Source organism: Octopus bimaculoides, chromosome 12 (genome assembly GCF_001194135.2).
Source record: "Octopus bimaculoides isolate UCB-OBI-ISO-001 chromosome 12, ASM119413v2, whole genome shotgun sequence".
Taxonomy (NCBI): Eukaryota; Metazoa; Mollusca; class Cephalopoda; order Octopoda; family Octopodidae; genus Octopus; species Octopus bimaculoides.
This window is the reverse complement of record NC_068992.1, coordinates 45,156,616-45,164,617: the sequence shown is the minus strand read 5'-3', so window position 1 is coordinate 45,164,617 and position 8,002 is coordinate 45,156,616. Positions and strand designations below refer to the sequence as shown.

Below are 8,002 nucleotides of genomic sequence, written 5' to 3'. Positions count from 1 at the left end.
TATATATATATATATGTATGTGTATATATATATATATATATGTATGTGTATATATATATATACATATATATGTATATATATGTATTTATTTATATATATATATATATATATATATATATCAAGTGAGAGAGAGAGATACATGCAGAAATGTAATTGTATGTATGTAAACATTGTGTGTATATATTTACATATTCGTGCCTGTATTTGTATGTGTATATCTATGTGTATTTTTATGTGTGTGTGTGTGTGTGTGCGTGCATGTGTGTGTTATTCCCGATTCTCTTGGTAGCGTGCAGTGATAATATTTATTTGTTAAAAACACCAGGCCAATGAAATGAGAAACAAAGGATGGAGAAAATCTTATTTCAATGAAAATAAATTCTTTTTCCCTCACCTTTTGTTAAAATTCCTCTCCATAACAATAGACAGACAAGTCTTGTTTTTCACATATTAAACTGATTGCAGTATATTTAGTCAGGTTTATGACATTCTTGGTGTTGTTTCAACTATAACCATGTTTCTCAGAACAGCCAAAACCTTTTGGGAGTATATCATCTTGGTTCTGCTGTAAATCAAAGTGCCAAGGTTTCTTTGAGTCTGTGAAAGACTCGTTGTAGGAACCAGTGTTTAAGTGTGGTTCCATGGTGATTAGAAGATGGGAAAAGAAATCTTCTCTTTGATAGAATATCTGTTGGCTTCCAGCAGGAAAACCTTTCCAGAATATTACTTATTTAGTCTTAAGAACAGCTGTGTTCCATTTCTTTTATCTATATGTCTTTCTATATCTTCCTTATTTTATACATTGAAAAAAAAAAAAAAAAAGTAATAACCCAATACAACACTTACATCCCTACCATATTCATGTGAATCATCATCATCATCATCATCATCATGGTGGTGAGTTGGAAAAATGTTTAGCAGTATGGGCAAAATGCTTAGCAGCATTTTGGTCGTCTTTACATTCTGAGTTTAAATTCTTAGGTCCACTTTGCCTTTCATCCTTTCAGGGTCGATGAAATAAGTACCTACTGATCACTGGGGTTGATATAATTGATGTGCACCCTCCCCCAAAGCTGACCTTGTGCCAAAATTTGAAACCATTATTGTCATTATGGTGGTTAGATAACCGAATTGTTAGCGTGCTGGATAAAATGACTAACCCACTCCGCATAAATTTCAGGCCTTGTGTCTATCATAGAAAGGATTATTATTATTATTATTATTATTATTATTATTATTATTGATATTATGGTGGTGAGTTGAATGAATCATTAGCACACCAGACAAAATGCTAATCAGCATTTAATTCCTCTTGATGTTCTGAGTTGAAATTTTGTTGGAGTCAACTTTACCTTTCATCTTTTTGTTGAACTAAGCACCAGTTAAGAGCTTGGATCAGTGTATCGACTTGCTCCCACCCATAAAATTTCAGGCCTTGTTACTTCAGTAGAAAAGATGATTAGTATTATTATTATTTAAGTTGTAAGCTAGCAGAATCATTAGTGCATTGGACAAAACACTGTTGCATTTCTTCCGACTCTATGGTTAAATCCTGCCAAGGTCAACTGAGCCTTTCATGTTTTGGGGTCAATAAAATAAAATCCTTCTCAAGTACTGGGGGTTGATGTAATCAACTTAGCCTCTCTCCTCAAATTGCAAGCTACTTACCACACAGCCACTCCTGCACCTGTTTATGTCCTATATCTATTACATATATATTTTATGGAATGATCTTTCAAAATTTTGATATTTGACCATTCCTGAAATACTTGTTTTTTCTTTTCACAGCTGGATTACATCCTTATCAATGTCCTCATAACTAAGTAGTAGGTGTGTAACTTGTTTGTCAACCAAGTAGCCTGAGGCATTTCCAGGAAACATTACAGAAACCCCAGAAAACTGAATTCCTGGCTATGAAGTAAGTTGTTTGCTGTATTGTTTTTAATCCTTATTTAAAGAGGGAAGGCTGCTTCTATGACCCTTTATTTTTTCAGGGTCTCTGAGACTTGGCCTGCTAAATAGGCCCAAGGATGTTGTAGTGCTGCTATGCCAGGAGTATATCCCTTTTGTTACCATATTTCTCTTAACATATGCTGCCTTTGTTTCAATTTAATTTTTAGAATAATGAAGAATGTAGTAAAATATTCTCATTATTAAGCTGGGGGCTGAAATAAATTAACATGAAATTTTGATGGAAGTTCATTATTTAGACCACTTTAGAACAGTAAGTTTATCATTTACAATTTGACGGATATTTGTCCTCATCTTGTTTGTTGTTAACACAATGTTTCAGCTGATATACCTTCCAGCCTTCATCAGGTGTCTTGGGGAAATTTCAAACCTGGGTTCTCATTCCTAAGGTATTTTTCCATGTTGTTATTATTATTATTATTATTATTATTATTATTATTATTCAGGTCACTGCCTGGAATCAAACTAGGAATCTTGGGGTTAGTAGCCTGTGCTCTTAACCACTATGCCATATGCCTGTGGGAAGTGACCTGAATAATAATAATAATAATGATAATAATAACAACAACAATATCGAAAAATACCTTTGGAATGAGTACCGTGGTTTGAAATTTCCCCAAGACACCTGATGAAGGCTGGAGGGTATATCAGCTGAAACATGTTAGCAACAAACAAGATGAGGACAAATATCCGTCAATTGTAAATAAAGTAAATAATGTACATAATTCCTCATCTCTTAAATATAGAACAGTAAGTTTGTTATAAAACTTGGGGTGGTCTTAGGCACGTTGGTATCAAAAGATTGGATTACAACCAGTAATATTTAGAGCATGTTTCCACCTATATTTTACTTCAATTGATTTTAACTTCTATTGTCATTAGATAAATTAATCCTTGATGTGTACACAATGCCATTCTGAATTCGATCTACACACACCTAGCATGTATACCTAGCGTCTATCTACACTGTTTCATTTAGTGTAATATCTCATCAATATCAAATGTCTTACACCTGGATATGTTCACAGCCTCAGACTAGATTAGAACTAGTCCTCTTTAGTACCAGGCTGGATTACAACCTAAGCTTACGGTAATATTCTGAAAAATTATAATCCTATTAGCAATAACTCATTTCAGATATTTCAAAACTATTTTTGACATTAATTAGACATTTAATTAACATTTGACATGATTACCAATATACACATTTACATCTAGGTATACATACATGCACAGACATATAAACATTTTAATGTAGGAACACACACAGAGACACTTATATATAGGTACACATATACAGATTGACCTATACACATGAGCACACACATACATGTGCACACATGCATACACACAAGCACACCAGACACAGACGAATCTGTACAGTGCCTGTTTTGCCTTACTCTGCTTATGTACACACACACACACACACACACACACACACACACACACACACACACACACACACAATCAGGACTTCAGCAGCACTATACTTTACACAATATCTATTCTACCTCATTAATATCTTTTCTCCTATGTAAATATTTTACATGATTTGTTGTCATAAATTAAAGAGGTTTGACTTTCTCTTAAATACTTCTCGTTATTTGTCGATCATGTATAAGGCACTAACCCCTCCACCCCCACCCATTTCCCTTTCTGTTACAGAATATCAATATTGTTTATATGAATGACTCTGCTTCACTTCACTTGGCAGCATCCTATCAGCTCTGCTTGCTGCACCACCTGCATTTCCACCTGTTGCATATATGAATGCACCAGTTGTTGTGCATTAATTATTATTTTAGATCAATATAATTGCTAAATTGGAAATATAATTTGCAACACACTAATATGTAGCACAGTTTACAAGACATATTTATAGTTTTGTTTTTAGTTCTGAGTAGTTGTCCATGTTACTTCAGTTCTATGCATACTTACACATATTACCGCGTATTATCACACATTGCTAACACATTATCATGTCTTACTGTGCAAAGGTGGCTGTGTGGTTACGAAGTTTGCTTCCAAATCATGTGGTCTAAGGTTCAGTCTCACTGTGCAGCACCTTAGTCAAGTGTCTTTTATTAAGGCTTTGGACTAACCAAGGGCTTGTGAGTGGATCTGCCATGCCTCAAAACTGTTATACTCAGTGGTACCTGTGAGCAACTTTGATATCAGAAAGTATTAAATCTCCAACATCCTATTAGAAATTGTATAGAAATAATTCAGAGACTGCTCATGTAGCTTCCTCTGGCTGTGTATAATTCAGGTGCAGATCCTCAGTAATATCACACATTGCTACTTCCTTCATCTTCCAAGTTTTTTTTACCTTTTTTTTTTTATTTCGTTTCTGTTATTAATTCTATCAGTTCGTCAGTTTGTGAAAACTTATGAACCTTGATTCAACATGGGGTCTTCTTGGGACTTCTTTGCATTGATTTTTGCTTCCCTTCTCTTGAGATATATTGTCTTTTGGGTGTGTTTTATTTTCTTTGTCATTCCCATTTACCAATCTGCCAACCTTGTTCGCTTTCTATTTACTCTTCATTATCACAAGACAATGGGTTGATGGTGTTTATTATGGTTGGTATTGGGTCCTCAGTGTTCTGCTCATTTCTTAGAACTAAAGATGTGGCAATCTCCTTTGATGCTTCCAGAACTGTACCAGTTGTTCTCCTTGGTACAGCAACCTCCTTAACTTGCTCTTTTTGAACTTTTCCTGCTTTTAGATGATCTTTACTGCTGCATATGTAGCAGGTGGGTTATCTACCCACTGAATGACCAGCAATAAAACTTTTTCTTCTTACATCTACTACAAGGTACAACTATGGAATTGTTTAGTAATTTGTGGGGTAATTAGCTCTTATATATCCATATAAGCATCATGTCACCAAAATTCCCGTCAGTACTGACCGTCCACCTATATATGTTCTATGAAGGTGACAGTAATTCAATGGTCAGTGTCTTTACCAATATCCTTTACCATTAATTATGTGTTTATAGTCCCATGGAAAATGGTTTTCTGGATAGATTTATAATGCACAAGCTTCATCTGTTTGGTGTCTGTCTGGAATATTGCACATATGATCTCACTGTTTCTTTTTTGATAATGACAGATAGCAAAACCCTAACCCATCACCTTAGCTTGCCTGAAATTGCTCTTTCTGGGGCATATGAAAAGACCCTGTGTTTTGCAAAATGTAGATATATAATTTTCTGGACTGAAGTATCAATGCACTCCCTCTTGTTATGTCTCTGTCCAGATAATTGATATTTAGGGCTATCTGTTTAAAGTAGCTTTAATGAAGCTGGAAATGCTTGCCTTGTTTTCTCAGTGCTACTTTTTCAATCGTTTTGTTGCCTTTTCTATTCAGTCATTTTGTTGCTTTGTATATGTGTGTGTATGTTTGTTGTGTACATGTATGTGCATGTGTGTGTGTTTCAGTGTGTCTTGTTATGTTTGCTTATTTTGTATATTTGTGTTTTCAGCTTTTGAAATCTGTCTGACTTGGTAATCTTTTTGTTTGTTTTATCATCATTTTCCATTTTCTTTTAAAATTTGTATTCTTTAGTTTAAAGATTAACTAGCTGTTTTCTTTCAAAGGAACATATTGAGTGCTACTCCCTTTCTTGTTATTATCTCTTATTGCTCTTCTTGTACAGGAAGTCATATTGAAAATTATCGTAAACATGATAAATTTCCAAAAAAAAGAAAAATAATGTTTAAAGCAGACCATTTGTCCCTACCAGCTACTGAGGTAAACTTGTTAATGTTAACAAGATCCAAACCCGAATAATTTTTTTCATCTAGAAAAACCTGTTAATAATAAAATTTTGATAGTTTTATTAAACCACTGTTCATCAAAAAATTTTAAAAAATTGTTTCAAATTTTGGCACAAGGCTAGCAATTTTAGGGAAGGGGTTAAGTTGATTACATTGACTTTAGTACTTGACTGGTCTGTATTTTATCATCCTTGAAAGATGAATGGCAAAGTTGACCTCTGTGTTATTTGAACTCAGTAGTTAAAGAGTAGATAGAAATGTCATTAAGCATTTTCCCTGACATGCTAACAATTCTGCCAGCTTGCTGCATTTAATAAGTCTTTAGATGATAGACACGAAGCCTGGTGTTTGTGGGTAGAGGGCTAGTCAATCACATTATTGCCAGTGCTCAACTGATACTTATTTCATTGACTTTGAAAGGTTGAAAGGCAAAGTCAACCTTGAACTCACAATGTAAAGCCAGAAGAAATGCCTCTAAGCATTTTGCCTGACATGCCAACAATTTTGCCAGCTCGCCACCTTTATATAATAATAATAATGTTGATGATGATGATTTCAAATTTTGGTACAAGTTCGCGGGAGTGAGCAAGTTGATTATATCAACCTCCGTGCTTAACTGGTACTTTATCATTTACCATCCCTGAAAGGATGAAAGCTAAGCAATCCACAGTGGAATTTGAACTCAGAATGTGAAGACGGATGAAATGCTGCTAAGCATTTTGCCTGGCATGCTAACAATTTTGCTATCTCATCACCTAATAATAATAACGATGATGATAATAGTAATAATAATTATAAATAAATTGTGATTTGCTCAAATGATAGTTTTGTAGTTTATAAATTCCTGAGATTACTGGAAAATTTCTTCTGAATCAGTTTAAAAATAATTGTGTAAAACCCAGATCTGTAGAGCCAGAATTTATAATGCGACTGCCATATGTAGAGGTGGAATATATGATATAAATGTCATCTGTAGAGATAGTGTATATAGTACAGCTGTTATCTGTAAAGATGGAACGTATGATATCACATCTGTGGAGATGGAATATGTAATGTGTCATCTATTGAGGTGGCATATATATGGAATATATGGTACAGATATCATCTGTGGCGGTGGAAAATATAATGCAATTGTTGTCTTCGAGGTAGAGTGTACTGATGTTTACCTTTGCTACTTGTTTATTCACCTCACAACAACAAAAACAAAATCAATTTTAGCAGAGTTTGAATTTAGACTTTAACAGTTTGAAAATAATTTTTAATGTGTATTGTTTTCAACACCATTTTCATTATCTCTGTTAACACTACCGCTACGACCAACTCCGTCATTACTTTTCATGGTAGTGTGGTTGGTGTGCTGTGTCTATGATAGCACCAATAACTGAAATATTGAACTATCTATTGTGGCATAGAGCACTAGTAATACAGGTATTGAACTATCTATTGAAGAGTGTGTATAACACCAATAGCAGAGGTATGCGACTATCCATTGAAGAGTATTGGCCCAATAGTTTAGGTAATGGACTACCTGTGGAATATAGTTGTTTCCCCCAGTTCTTGAATGTTATTTCTTCCCACCTTGGCCCCACACATTTGATGAAGTTGAACAGAATAAAAGACAAAAATCAGATATGATAGAATTTTAAATTATAATGTTAATCGTTGTCTCGACTGTATTAATTAATATAATAATTATGGTGATTAATGCTCCTTTCACCTCCTCCCCACCTTCCCACCAAACATACAGGTCAATAAACAATGAAAGTCATCTCTAGCAGAATTTGAACATGGAATGTTCTCGTCCAAAACTAAATACTGTCTACTCTATACTTTAATTTGGTCAGCTGCCATTTCCGCTGCTTCACTGCCCCTCATCAGCTTTAAATATTGGGAAGAAAATTAATTGATTAGAAAACATCGGTGAGCACTTTTATAATATCAATTAGTTAGTTGATATATTGAACCGTAACTGTGTAAATGTCTGAGTCACAGCAACCATTATTTCACTTGTATACTGGAATTTTGCTTGTGTCCCTGCCATCAGCCTTTTCACCGAGTAATTTATATTCTTGTCAGATTAAAAAGCCACTGTTCTCAATACATGTTCCTGGAGGTCAAGATTTACTATCGCTTTCCTAACTTGCACAATAATTACACTATTTTAGCATAAAAACCTTTCAGCCATATAGATTTCTTCCTCTCATTCACTCTATTTATATATATATATATATATATATATATATATAT

At 34.1% G+C, this 8,002-nt stretch overlaps 1 protein-coding gene across 8 annotated transcripts in view; it reads left to right on the top strand.

The window, feature by feature from the left end:
* Nucleotides 1–8,002, top strand: part of LOC106870949 (uncharacterized) — a 98,829-nt gene that overhangs the window by 37,136 nt on the left and 53,691 nt on the right. For all 8 annotated transcript variants that reach the window (XM_014917192.2, XM_052972171.1, XM_052972175.1 and 5 more), the window contains one exon: nt 1,789–1,918. The gene's annotated coding sequence lies outside the window, so the exon portion shown is untranslated. The remainder of the gene's footprint in view (nt 1–1,788; nt 1,919–8,002) is intronic.